The 15,148-nt window shown below is 39.5% G+C and overlaps 1 protein-coding gene across 3 annotated transcripts in view; it reads right to left on the bottom strand.

Moving 5' to 3' along the window:
* The window catches only part of LOC23687432 (fibrous sheath CABYR-binding protein), a 330,422-nt gene that overhangs the window by 283,629 nt on the left and 31,645 nt on the right, over positions 1–15,148 (bottom strand). The window lies entirely within an intron of this gene.

Below are 15,148 nucleotides of genomic sequence, written 5' to 3' on the forward strand. Positions count from 1 at the left end.
TTCAGTGAGGTGAATATTGTTATGATATGATGTCAAACCTGATACCTTTATAATTCTTTTTGAATGGGTTACAATCATTAATGGATGTATTTTCGGTGGGGCAATGAAAATGTTCAGAAATATTTGTTTTGCTCACGGTTTTTGCGTGGTGTTCATTTTACCACCAACTGCTGTTCATTTTACCCACATAGTGCAGGTAAAATGAACATTTGCATCGCTTTTTGATAACGATGAAAATGTGTGAAAATTAAGCTATTTTAGTCTGAATCCATGTTGCTGCTATAGATTACATCCCTATTTTCAGTGTTATGCGATAGAACTACACAACTTCCTCATTTGTCTATCAGAAACAAGATGATTGCCTTAAGGTGTTCATTTTACCACCCCTTCCCCTACAATTGCCAAATGCTTTCGACATAAAACAGAGCGGTAACCAAAATTTAAATGCAGCCAGACATTGCATTGATTCACGTGGGGCGGCTGGTGGCAAGCCGCAATAAATATCCTTCGGTTTTGCCGTTCAGAGAGTGCATAAGTAGGTACTCGGGAAATTTGCATGACATGTCCCAGAAAACGCTGCAGTCAATTGTGAATAGTGTGGGTACCGTGCGAATGCGTATGGAATAAGTAGTGTTTTTAAAGGGAGAATTTTGGAGCGATGCAACATCATTCTCTATAGTACAAAATAACAAATAACTTCATAAAAGAAGAAGAGGGGCTCATGCGTTATAATTTACAAGAAAAAGTGTAACTTTTTGAATAGAATGGTAGGGTAAAATCTTCACTTTTTATATACAACAGTATCCAACTACCAATATTCTAGGGTCTTCCTCAAGCCGGTGATACGCTACGTACTACTCAGAGTAATCCCCGGTGGTAGATCTATCCTATTCCGACGAAGATTTCCCCCCTGCGATTCCGGTGGTGAGAAACTTCCGATTTACAGGTACCTCGACGACCTTTTGTCGGTGCTACTACGCGATCTACTCAACTAGTCCCCGACGGTGGACGTGGTCTACTCCGAAGCTGGTCGGGCAGATGCCAAGGTCGATCCTGCAATTCTGGTGGAGGGAAACTTCCGATTCACAGACGCCCCGACGACCATTTACCGGTGCTGTTTCGCGAATTACTCAGCTAGACCCCAGCGGTGGACTCAGCCTACTCCGACTCCGACGTTGGTCAGCCAAGTGCCAGGGTCGGTTCTGCAATTCTGGTGTGCAGGCGCCTCGATGACTTATTACCGATACTACACTACGTCCGATCTACTCGATCTAGTCCCCGTCGGAGGATCTAGCCTACTTCGATCGCGGCCCGGAGCTCTCTAATCTTCACGCTATCTCCTTTGCAGCGACGACATAATCTGTGATATCCCTCTGTTCACGGCATTCCAAGTGCTTTCATGCTGGCACATGTTCTGTACGATGTTGTCCAGATTTAGCACGCTTGCGGTTGACATCATCTCGCTTCATATATCGTTGAAACGAGGGCAGTCAAATACCCAGACTACCAAAATGTACCTATAACTAAATCACCTGGAGGCTTTGCACGTGCAACATTTCACTTCTAAGATGTCGCGAACAGGCCTTCTACGTACAAAAGTGGAGGCGATATGCGTGTACATTAGGGTGCGGCTTATTTTTCAAAAGTTCTCAAAACCAAAAATTCGTGTGAATTCAAATCACATTAAAAGAGAATCCTCAACGAGAATTTAACGAAAAATGCCAGTTTTGTCAAATCTTTGGCAGATAAATATTGTCTCTTAAGCTGAAACTGATTTTTCTCATTTGTTAAACCTTTGGGAAGGAATTTGCAACAATTTTTAAATAATTTTGAAACAAAATTAAGTTTGCATATGTTAAAAACTATATGCACTATTCAACTCGTAGATGCTTTACATATTTAAGTTTTATAGAAAAAATGCTATTTTCGGCTAAACAAACATAAATAATCCAAAGAAATTTGATTTTTTTATTGAAAAATCGTTTTTGGGTAGTTTTTGTTGAATACCTAAGTCAAAAATATTTTTTAGAAAAAAATGTTGTATGTACAGTTTGAAAACAAATAAATTTGCTTCAAAAGTATGACAAAAGATTTGGAATCGATTTAGTTTATTGCAGTTATGGTCAAACAAAAATGATTTTTTTAGCAAAATGAGGAAAAATTTGGATAAAAGTATCTCTAACTAAGACAAGTTTTGATTTTAGACAATTTCGATGTTCTACAAAATTTTTATAAATTTAATTTGAAAGAAAATGGTGCTTAAAGTTTTGAAATCGGTTGAAAAATAACAAAGTTATGTACATATATATTATGTGATGAATAATAGTATACAATGCGAGTGTATAAATTTTCTACCGAACTAACCTATGGTCTTATGCGACTTAGCTTATGATAACGAATGTTGATTTGACAGTTGCTACGGATTGATTCGACTTACTTTGTACGAGTGTACGGGACGAAACAAAATGTGAAAATGAACTTAGAAAAAAGCGTTCAATGTCCGAATCTGTGCAGATATTTCCGGAAGCATCCATGGCCTGACAAAAACAGGGTCAGGAAGTAGTTAACTTCTCCATGTTTTCTGGTCGTCCACACCGACCACGTTAGGAATGAGCCTGTGGATCTACCTTCGTTTCTCCGAGTTATTCCTCTCCTGCTGCCACTTGTCCATTGCATCCATTCTGATGGTATTCCTAACATTTCTTGTATCCCTTCGCTGATAGCATGCTATGTCCTCTGCCAGAGTGATGATGCAAATGGGAATCATCATTCCGGCGATAACGCACACTGCCTCCGACGATATAGTGGCGGTAGGCACTCGCCACTCGTATAGCCATGAGTCGGAACGTACCTGCCAGCTTCTTTACGTTTGGTTCTCAACTCTGCAGTCCAAGTCGGGACTTCATATCTCAATATGACGCTTCGTACTGCTTTTTGGTCCTCCAATGTTGAGCATGATCCTAGCTACAGTGTTAGCTGCTTTCGCTGTCTTTTCGCAGGCTGTTGAAGTTTAGCCTGTCGTCGACCATTATTCCAAGGTGCTTTAGAGAGCGTTTCGATGAGATTGTGTGTCCTCCGACCAAGAACACTCTCCGTTTGCGATGAGCCTACTGCAGTTTGACTTCGATCATCCACGATGCAATGATGCTTAGCGATTCCGCCGTCAGTATCTCCACTTTCTCCGCAGTCTCGCCAGTTATCGCAAGAACGACGTCGTCTGCGAACCCGACGATCGCGACTCCTCGACGTTGACATCCGTTCCTGGTTTGTATCGAAAACCACTACCCGGTTCTGAAAGTAGCTTTGCAGAACTTTACACAGATATTCGGGAACCCATTCTGTGTAGGGCTGCGGCGATAGCCTGCCAACTGACACTGTTGAACGCGTTCTTAACATCTATCGTTACCACTACGCAGTATCGATTGTCTCTCCTCTTGTGCTTGGATGCTTTCTCCGCGCATGCGATGACCGTCCGAATAATATCGACCGTCAAAGTCTGTTTAGGGAATCCGAACTGCCTTTTCGGCAATCCGTTCTCGCCTTCTGTGTAGATCGTCAGCCTGCCGAGGATGACTTTATCCAAAAGTTTACCAAGAGTATCTAACAAGCATATTGGTCTATATGAAGCAGGATCTCCTGGCGGTTTTGGCAGCAACACCAGCTTCTGCCCTTCCACCTCCCTGGGAAGCAGCCTTCTGCTAGACACTTCTGCATCGCTGTCCTAAATACATCCCTGTAAGTGGCAAACAAATTAGAAACTGTTTTTTTGCGAATATTCTGAAGAGTAGGGCAAATGAACCATTAGTAATGCCTGGTGCACCTAAGAGAAAACTGCTGAAACTTGCTGATAAAATTATAAAACATTGAATTTTAACTTATCCACCGATAGATTTCAAATCCTTAGAAAATCACGGTTTATTTAAAATTTCGTTGCCGGAGTCTTGGACCAATAATAGGAACTCTGTTATTTTAGTGGAGGTATGTTTGAAACATGGTTCCTTTAATGGCGCAATCCATTGATATCTTATGGTACCCTCCACTATGGGTTCTCAAGCACAACTATGGATGCAAAGAAGCAAAGTTTTTGAGCAAAATAATGGATTTAAATAGCATAACGATTAAGTTTCGTGGATATTATTTGATTGCTTGTATCATTTTTGCATCGTACACCATGGAAAAATATCACATAGGGTGCAGAGCTACTTGATCACTTCCATGATTCACTTCGGCATGGTGGGTTTTTCTCGACAGAATTATCTGAAACTTTGCGCTTAGAAGCGTATGAGTACGACGCATATTGTGGCCAAATATTATCTTTGTACTTTTCAAAAAAAAACCCACTGCCGAAGTGAATCAAAAGCGCCAAGAATAGGATCCGGCTCCTTAGTTATTAAATAGAGTGGAGCATGTTAAAATACACTACCTCCACATCTAGAACTACAGTGAATCCACAATTAAGAATCACCCACAATTTATGAATCAGCTGCCTTCAAAGGACAAAATACCAGTAAAAAATAGCACAAAACATCACGGAAACATTTTCACTTATAATTTATTTTGAGTAAAATTGTTTACGTGATGTTTTGTGTTGATTTTTGTTGTTATTTTGTCATTTAAAGTCAGCTGATTCATAAATTGTGGACGATTCTTAATTGTGGATCCACTGTACCTCCACTAAGGAAGTTTTTACCTTATTTATTTAATTTAAAAGGAATCGATTCTTTTTTCTAAGACATTTGGGAAGAACCCATTAAATGTTGCATCAAAAGTCACTTCGTTAAATAACCAAATCGTAACCTTTATCTGCGATAAAACAAAAGACCTTCATTTCGTAGCAAAGTTAAACAAACTTAAACTTTAGTCAAGAGACCCATACTAAACCATAACGGCGTTGTTTAAGCAAAACTCTCATCCCCGAGCCCGGCGCCAATGTGTCCGCTATCAAATAATACTTTGTGCTTGCTGATTATAAACAGCAATCACACCTCTTTCTGAGCTACCGGTGGTTTTAATTCCTTCCATAGGAGTGAGAGATTTTCCACACCAGGTACTAACAATTTCTAGTGCATGTTCCTTTAAGGCCTTTTGGTGCGTCATCACAAAATGGCTTCTTCCAAAATCATTAACATATTGTTATGATAGTATTGGTATTTGCAACATCGATGAAATATTACTGCTTATCACCTGATTCAATGGATAATTTATGCGAAGAAAAATGCTTCAGGTGGTATTTCAATATTTAATCAACACTTTCAGGTACAGCATTATCAATTTAGCGACAATATACATGAGATTTATATTCTCAAAAAAAATCTTCGATTTTATGCCGCATTTCATTGCCTCACACAACTACACTTGTAAATAGAAGGTGCTTACCTTTTCCATAATAATTCTGCAGCAAACATTTGTGTTTTGGATTTCATATTGCGTTCACTACACTTCCACTAAACAAATCTTTCATTCACTTCCCTTAAAGGAACACATTTCATACGGGAATCAAATATTTATAAAGTTTTATCAACCGCAACACTCAAAACTATTATGGCGGTGGTTTTCACTTGCTGCGAATCGACGCCGCCACCGCACACTGAGACATGCCTGTGTTTATAGTCTAAAATATCCAACTTTTTTTCTGTTGTAATAATTTTCAGTGCAGATAGGTTGGGCAAAGCATAGAAACTTGAAATTCATACGTTGTTTGTTTTTCGATTCTCTCAAATTACAAAAACCATCTCTACGAAGCATAAAATCATACCAAGAGTTTATCAATTTGGACCACCCAAAATAATTGAAAAGCTCCACAGTGCGATGCGTCGGGACGCGTCTATCGTGTGTGCACAATCATCGCGATCGTTGAGCGCAGTGATGTCAGAGTTGCTATCTGTAAAATCATAGCATTTAATGATGGAAAACTATTTGCAAAATGATAAGTTTTTATGATATGCAGCAAATGTTCCGAAAACAAGCATATAACAATTGCTAGAAAAATCTGTCACCAATCACCTGGCAACACCGTCATCCCTTGCAAACATAAACCGTACCGATGCATAACAAAAATATGCGATAAATATAATTAAAAACAGAGAAATTTCGTTGCCCTTCATTAAATTGTAATGTTTTCTTTTGATATGTACAATTGAAGAGTTGATTTTGATTTCCAATACTCGCCAATCTACTAAACTTCCCATGTGTTTACATAAAAATATGCTTAACACAAATGTTATATTTTTTGTTTGTTTTGAAAATATAAATGGAAAGGCGACACTACTACTATTACATCAATGATGATTCTAATGATTCTTTGACTTACACGCCGCTTCACCTTAATCCGGACGGCCGATTCACACGCTAACGCTACAACTGCTGCCTAAACTTTCTTGCCTGTTGCTAGCTGAGCTAGAGCAATGACGGGCTATCAATGTAAAGCTATGAGCATCAAAGAAGCCAACTTCGGGTCGGTCTGAGGAAGAAGTTTGAATCCAGAAGCGGCATGACATCACGAAATTCTCATGTCGGTCGTGAAACTCTCGTTCACTCGCTTACCCTGCAGCCAACGGACGGATCCGTTAGGGGGAATTAGGGCAAAACGTCTCGATTTGAACAAACGACGTGTTTGGAAGGATTTTTTCCAACCAGGTTATAGAAATTGTGTATAAATGCTTCTCTCTATACATCTTTGTTTTTTTTTCATGGAAAATTTGAAACACAATTTTTGCTGTTTTCGTTAAAATTTTGTGGTGGTGGGTGGTGTTTTCAGGTCGAAAAATAACCAAACGTCCGAAACTATCACCGACTGTTACCTTGTGCACTGTCATAGTTTGCGTTCAAGCGAAAAAAAAAACGTTGGATTTGCTCTTAAAAAGCTAAAGAGGACTAAAACTCTAATCAACTCGTTGGTAAAAACGCCCACCCGTATTTCATAGCTCCAAAACAGCCTTCTGAATTCAAATTCTACTAAACGTAATGCCAAGTTGAAGTTACTTTATAATTGGAATTTTACAAATGTACATTTTTCGTTTCAGCATGTACACTTATAAATAGAAATAGTCAGAGAATTACTTAAATTTATACTTTAAAGACTATTTTATATCTGCCACTCTTTCATTCTGCTGTGATTTTTTAACACTAACTGTCACTTCGACTGGGTTCAAAATTAGCTATACTTCAAGCCAGACGAAATGACAAATAGCATAAAAAATCCATGCAGAGTGAAACAGAGGCAGATATAAATTGATGAGTGTATATTATTATAAAAGAACAAAAAATAATTCCTTTCTGTTTTCATCAACTTGATCATATTACCCCAAGATCCCCTACACATCCAATCTACGATAACAGCACTTGGGTACCTATGGCTGGCCGTCCTCTGGCCTGGCCTTTCTGGCACCTCCAACACCCAAGTGACATGCAACAACGTTGTTTGGAAAAGTGTCCGACCCCGAAAGGCGACCGGCTCCGCTATAAACAGGGCCATCAATAGCGTATAATCATCCCGGTAATAACACATAAATATACGCCTTTTTCGGTGCCACTCTGACGTCGCCGTGTTGCGGGCGCGTGGAACCTACATACGTACTCCTTCGCCAACTTGGACACGGAATGGGACACTTGCGGTGGGTTGGTCAACATGAAAGTTTTCATCGAGTTGTACGTCGGTTTAAGGCAATCATTCTATAAAAATAAATACCTATATGTGAACGGAAAGAAGCCCATTGAGCAAGCTTCGGGCCCATCCGGGATGCTGTTCAGATTATGTAGATGTCAAGATGATTTAGGTAAGTAATGATTCAAATCTCACGCTGAGTATCATAACAGCGTATCTGCAGTGATTGATTTCTGTTCATTAATTTTTTCTTTGGATTTTTACGCGAAATTCAATCGATTTTTGTTAAATTCACAATTCAGTACAAAGAAGAACATTGAAAACTTCCTACATACTTCCTTCCTACAAACTTCCCTTCCTACACAAAACATACGAACACCCTTTCATTTAAACATTTTGCAAAAAGTAGGTTGATGAAATACCTACCCTTTTAATAAACCACTTAGAAAATCATCATCATAATTGGACTAGCTTTCCATTTCCATTCAAACAAAAAGCATTCCATCGGAAAAATCCCTTGACAGAGATCCGTACCCTTCAGCGTACTAAACAAATAGATAGATGGTGATAACATATCGTAACCGGTTACAACCGGGATGGGTCCACTTTCCGTCGATGACATACTAAATTACCATCCTTATGATATGATGAGAGCAAGGTGGAGGAAGGTTTTTTAATTAAATTTAGTGGCAATTGCGAGAAACGTGCTGTGGGACCGTCATGTAACTGGTCAATCGACATCTGCATGTGGAGAGACCCAAGGTAAGTGCGAAAACAAGAAAGTAGTTGGTCCAATGAGAGCGGATATAACATGCTGATTATGAAATACAAGTTAAATGTATCGAATCTGCAGTTGTTTCTGTTTAAATCTCCCCATAAACCCAATAAATTCCTCCAAGAATCCCATTTCAGATACCTTCAATAATTTAACTTGGATTTTTTGTACCGTAATCCGGGGTAACATTGATCAGTTTTTGGGATATTTCTTTAATGTTTCATATAAAAATGCGAATATCGCAAGTTTTATATTTTTTAAACAAGTACTCGCTTCCATCGTGACTATATACTGTATTTTGGTTTTCAAGAGATTTAAACATGTTTTAATAAATGTTTTAAGTGATTTTTTGATTTAGCTGATATGGGGTAACATTGATCACCCAAGTAAACAACGCTCGGTAATATTGGAAATGTCTTTGCTTACTAAAATCATGGCCGCTGAAGCCGAATATGAATACAAAACATTTACAAGTCATTTACTTTTTAAGTTATTTCAAAAATAAAATCACTTTGTACCACGCAATACGCCTAAAAGTAGGCAATTTCCTAAGGAAATTCTGCATTCTTAATAGTAGCAAATTTTGCTTAATTGAATAAATTTATAAAAGATTTGACAACGGAATCGTTTTTGACGATGACATTTTTAGTAATAATCGCATTTACCTTGCTCATACCATTTGCAGAACTCGTGTGAGACATGAATGTTCGGTAGTGTCATACATAATGATAGAAATCATTGATTCAAAAAGTTGACAGATATACGCATTAACGAAACGTAGTTTTCACAAAAACCTCAATTTTCATTAGCTTATGAATGTAAGAAAGAGAGGAACCATTCATGCTTTGAAAATATTTCATCATTAAATGATGATTCGAACTTTTTACGAGAAGGATCATACCGATCAATGTTACCCCGCTGATCAATGTTACCCCGGATTATGGTACGAATAATAACATAAATTAGCTCTGAGAGTCCATCAGGAATTCGTCCTAAGATCCTTTCAGAAAATTTTCAAGAAAGGCCTAAGTTCTCCACGAATTTATCTAGTGATTTTTCTCTAGATTTTCCTAGCAATTGCTCAAAGATACCCGTTAAGAACATCTTCAAGACTTCATCAACAAGTTTCTCAGGGCATGCCTCAAGGGACTTCTTAGAATTTCCTACAATATTGTGTTCAGGATCTTCAAAACTTCAACTAGGATTTTTTTATGGATACATTCAGGAATTAGTTTCCTCTTAAGATATTTTCTAGGTATTTTTCCAGGGAAATGTTAAGTATTTTTTAGACACTGTAAGGGATTTTTTTTGGAACGATCCTAAAAGTTTCTAGAGAAACTTCTAGCGCAGGCCTGCCCAACGTACCACCCGCGATCCGTTAAGATCTTGAAGACCTTTCTCATATTTGGCCTTTTCGCTGCTCCACCACCATTTGAACATTCAAACTTTAGATTCTTTAATTATAAGCTTTTTTTTGAAGATCATTAATATTATTTTTGATCCTCCAACAATTTGTTTTCAATCAATCGTTTCGTTTTCAAAATATAGCTAATGACAAGATTGCCATAGAAGCCGTAATAGGATTTCATCGAATCCTTGATATTGTCGTGAGAAAACTTCTGAAACATATTTAAGGAAATTCTTACAGAATTTTAAGTAGGACAAACTTCTTCACATTACAGAACAGGATTTTTTATACAGGAAATGAGTATTGGTGTGCTCCTGACGGAATTGCCGGGAACTTACTTACTTTACTTTTGATGGCGCTACGTCCTTCAAGACATGACCTGCGCCACAATGTTACGCCAACTAACTCGGTCCATGGCTGCTACCCTCCAATTTGTAGATCGCCCACACATCCAAGATCCTGCTCCACTTGGTCAAACCACCTAGCTCGTTGCACTCCCCTTTGTCTTGTACCGGCCGGATTTGAGATGAACACCATTTTTGCGGGATTTTTGTCCGACATTCTCACAGTGTTCCGACCAACGTACCCTTCCAGCTTTGGCGACTTTCTGAATACTGGGTTCACCGTAGAGTAGCTCATGGTTCTTTCTTCTCCTCCATACGCCGTTCTCACATACTCCGCCGAAGATCGTCCTAAGCACACGTCGTTCAAAAACTCCTAGCGCTTGCGGGTCCTCTTCGAGCATTGTCCACGTCTCATGCCCGTAGAGGACTACCAAGGTATACTGGTCTTATCAGCGTCTTGTACATGGTACACACTTAGTACGGAAATGAAGTTTACCAGACCGCAAGGTCTTGTGGAGTCCGTAGTAAGCACGACTTCCGACAATGATACGTCTTCGAATTTCCCTGCTGCAGTTGTTATCCGACGTTATCAATGATCCGAGGTAGACAAATTCGTCCATCACCTCGAACTCATCTCTGTCGATCATCACGCGTCTACCAATGCGAGCTCTATCGCGCTCGGTTCCTCCAGCCAGCAGATATTTCGTCTTCGACGTATTTACCTTCAATCCAACCCGATCTGCTTCATGTTTCAACCTGGTATACTGTTCAGAAACACCTGGAACATTTTTCCGACAATGTCCACGTCGTCAGCAAAACAGATGAACTGGCTGGATTTATTGAAGATCGTGCCCCGCATGTTGAAGCCCACCCGTTTCATAACACCTTCTAGCGCAATATTAAACAGGAGGCAGGAAAGACCATCTCCTTGTCGAAGTCCTTTGCGTGTTTCAAACGGGTCCGATAATGCACCCGATCTTCACACAGCACTGTACACTATCCATCGTTGCCTTGATCAGTCTAGTCAGTTTCCCGGGAAAACCATTCTCGTCCATAATCTTCCATTGATCTCCGTGGTCGATGGTATCATAGGCCGCTTTGAAATCGTTGAAGAGGTGGTGCGTAGGGACTTGATATTCACGACACTTTTGGAGGATCTGCCGCAACATAAAGTAGTAGTCTGTAGCCGATCGCTCGTCCACAAAACCGGCTTGATAACTTCCCACAAATCTGCACAAATCGCAGTGGCGATAGACGGCGGAAGATGATCTGGGAAAGTACTTTATAGGCTGCGTTAAGAATGGTGATCGCTCGATAGTTCTCACATTCTAACTTGTCACCCTTTTTGTATATTGGGTATATTACTCCATCCTTCCACTCCTCCGGTAGCTGTTCTGTATCCCAGATCCTGGCTATCAATCGGTGCAGACAAGTGGCCAACATTTCCGGGCCCATTTCAATAAGTTCCGCTCCAATACCATCCTTTCCAGTTGCTTTGTTGTTCTTGAGCTATTTGATAGCATCCTTAACTTCATCTATAGTGGGAGTTGGCACGTCTCCCTCATCCGCCGTACGGATGAAGCCATTCCTCCTGCTGCCTTGGTCTTCTTCCTCTGCACTATTAAGGTGTTCATCGTAGTGCTGTTTCCATCTTTCAATCACCTCACGTTCGTCCGTCAAGATACCTTCATTCTTATCCCGGCGCATTTCGGCTCGCGGCACAAAGCCTTTGCGGGATGCATTGAGTTTCTTGTAGAACTTACGCGTTTCTTGAGAACGATACAGCTGCTCCATTTCTTCGCACCAACTCACCCAGGCCGCGCTTTTTATCCCGGAATAGATAGGTTTGCTGTCTTCGCTTCTGTTTGTATCGTTCCATATTTTGACGGGTGCCTTGCTGCAGCATAATCGCCCGCGCTGCATTCTTCTCGTCGAAAACCGTCTGACACTCCTCGTCGAACCGACCGTTCCGTCGATTTCCTTCCACGAACCCAATGGCACCTTCCGCTGAGTTGTCAATGGCTGCTTTGACACAACTCCAGCAGTCCACAAGAGGACTGTGAGCTCTCCCTCTTCCAGCAATGCTGCTTCAAGGCTTTGCGCGTAGTCAGTTGCGACTTCGGGTAGCTTGAGTCTTTCCAGACCGTGGAGGGCGTGGAGGGCGTCGGTACCGAATGTTGTTCACAACGGAAAGTCTTTGGCGCACTTTAATCGCCACAAGATAGTGGTCCGAATCGATTATTGCGCCACGATAGGTTCTGACGTCGATAATGTCCGAGAAGTGTCTTCCATCAATCAAAACGTGGTCGATTTGCGATTCAGTCTGTTGGGGTGATCCCCAGGTGTACCGATACGGGAGACTGTACTGGAAGTAGGTACTACGTATAGCCATGTTCTTGGAGGCGGCGAAATCAATCAGTCTAAGGCCGTTTTCGTTCATAAGCTGGTGAGCGCTGAACTTCCCTATAATCGTTCTAAATTACCCCTTCTGGCCAACCTAAGCGTTGAGATCTCCGATAACGATTTTAACATCATGGCTTGGGCAGCTGTCGTATTCACGTTCCAGATGCGCGTAGAAAGCGTCCTTATCGTCATCGTCACGTGCTAGGCGAGGGCTGTGCACGTTGATTATGCTGATATTGAAGAAACGGTCTTTGAGTCTCAACTTGCACATTCTCTCATTGATCGGCAAACACGCGCCTCTGCATATCACTCATCAGTATAAAAGCTATGCCCAGCTCATGCTGGGAAACAGGGAACACTTCTCTCTGTCCAGGATTCTCGCAAAATTCAGGACCTCATTCTAAAAAACCCGAGGCAGGATTTTCAAATAATACTAGCTTAGATTCCGACCAAATCCTATGGAATTTTGTCAAAGAATTCTGAGAATGATTTTCAAAACATCATGGACAACATACTCACAGCGTTCAGGGCAGAATTTTTAAAGAAATCCGGATTTCAAAAGAATCGCTTTAACGCTTTTATTTGAAAAACTGACACTTATATTGAGCTGTTCGGTAATCCAATCCGCATGGTTATTAAATTAATTAACTCATTACGCGTGGTAAAGATGGACAAATTATGGGTGAAATTATGAAAAAAAATCCACGTGCTCGGCTGGGATTTGAACCCAGGACTCTTGTATGCTAGACGAGCGCTTTACCAACTAAGCTGCCGAACCACTTGGTGACCCAATAACTGAGTTGGTTACAAGTTTAGAATTCAAATCCCTACAGACCACGCGGACCCCTTTCATAACCAATATCCATCCATCTCTTGTTCCTACACACGCGGAGCGAGCGAGTGCGATTTATTTAGTGTTGAAACTGTTTGCCTATCGTACCTACATCGCTTCCACAACAACTGTATTGCGGAAGAGTAAAGATGTGGGAAGGCTATCAACGTGTCGTTCTCACTCAAGTGACGACATGACTACTACAGAGAGGCAGTACACTCTAATATAAACTGACACTTATATTGAGCTGTTCGGTAATCCAATCCGCATGGTTATTAAATTAATTAACTCATTACGCGTGGTAAAGATGGACAAATTATGGGTGAAATTATGAAATTTATTTGATTTGATTTTAGTAAATACTTCAAAACTACTTTACCTTTACCTATCCCTTTACTTAGGCCTGCCCTATCATAAACTCTGATGGAACTTGTGTTGTCGTTTGTTGTTCGTTTTGTTTGCTACTTTTACTTATATTTATTAGGATAAATGTTATGTCAGATTAATCGAATATAAATATAAATACAAATACAAATGTAAGTTTTAAAGTTTATTTTGTTAAATTTTTTCAAGAATCTCTGGAAAAAAAACTCTTGAAAAGGCTTCCCTAGGATTTGAATGATGATAAATATCTAAGACATCTAAATTCTTTGAAAAAATTGGACGAAATTCCTGAATAAATTTGTATATAAATGATCGGGGTAATAACTATAATAATTGGAAATAAATTAATGAATGAAGTTTTTAAGAATCCATGGAGATTTTACTTAAGAAATGACTCGACAATTTTCATGGCTTGCAGCATTAGTATTTGGATGAAAATTTCATCACGAAATTCTGGAGAATTTTTGAGAGAAATTATTAGAGTAACCTTATAAGAATCCCAGGTCGAATTTATTGAGGAATTCTTGTAATAGAATTTTCTCAAATAATGCCAGGAAGACTTTTTGTAGTAAAGTCTAGGTTACCCATTGATAAATTCTTGTAGGATTGTGAGATTTCTTTCAAAAATTTTAACACGAATTCATTCAACAACTCTGGAATGAACCTTTGTGGATTTTCTGGGAATATTTGGAAGGTAACTTAAGATAGCATTTTGGTTGAAAAAGGGATTGTAGAAGGTGTCCATTCAAAATCAGTTTTCCAATTCCCGGATTTTCCCGGATGTACAAAAAATTAAAAAAAGCAGATTGCAAAAAGATCCTGCGTTTTGATTTTTTTTTTCATACGATGTGAACAAATTTGGAGGACTTGGTCTAACTCTTTTATGAATTATGTTTAATACAATTGAAAAAAACGGTTTACATTTTAAAAAAGTTTTGGACAAAAAGATAAAAAATATTTGTTGAAATATCTTACAAACCGTCTCCCCTGGAAGTCATGGGAAGTTCAAAGAAATTTTGGAATAATATAAATAAATGTCTGCTCTGTGTATCTATACCTCCACAGAAGGGTAAAGTTCAATAGCCAACCTATTACCTTCTATGAATAACTTAAGTATTATGCGCTAGACATGGCTTGTGCCTGGTTCATGGCGAAATTGTTGATCTGATGAATCTCATGTTGGATCCGAGAGAAGATCTTTTAACAGAAACAATATTGCCAAGTACATGTTATTGTTCTCCTTTGAAGCTGGCTAAAACTTTTGACATAAACACAAGATTGCATCTTCCAAGTAATCTTCAAAAGATTTGACCAATATATCAATAATCTTGTCAAAAACTTAACAAAATCTTACGAAGACCTAAAGGATCTCGTTATTTATCTATTCATCAAAGAACTA

The sequence above is a fragment of the Aedes aegypti genome, chromosome 2, assembly GCF_002204515.2.
Source record: "Aedes aegypti strain LVP_AGWG chromosome 2, AaegL5.0 Primary Assembly, whole genome shotgun sequence".
In the NCBI taxonomy this organism is placed as follows: Eukaryota; Metazoa; Arthropoda; class Insecta; order Diptera; family Culicidae; genus Aedes; species Aedes aegypti.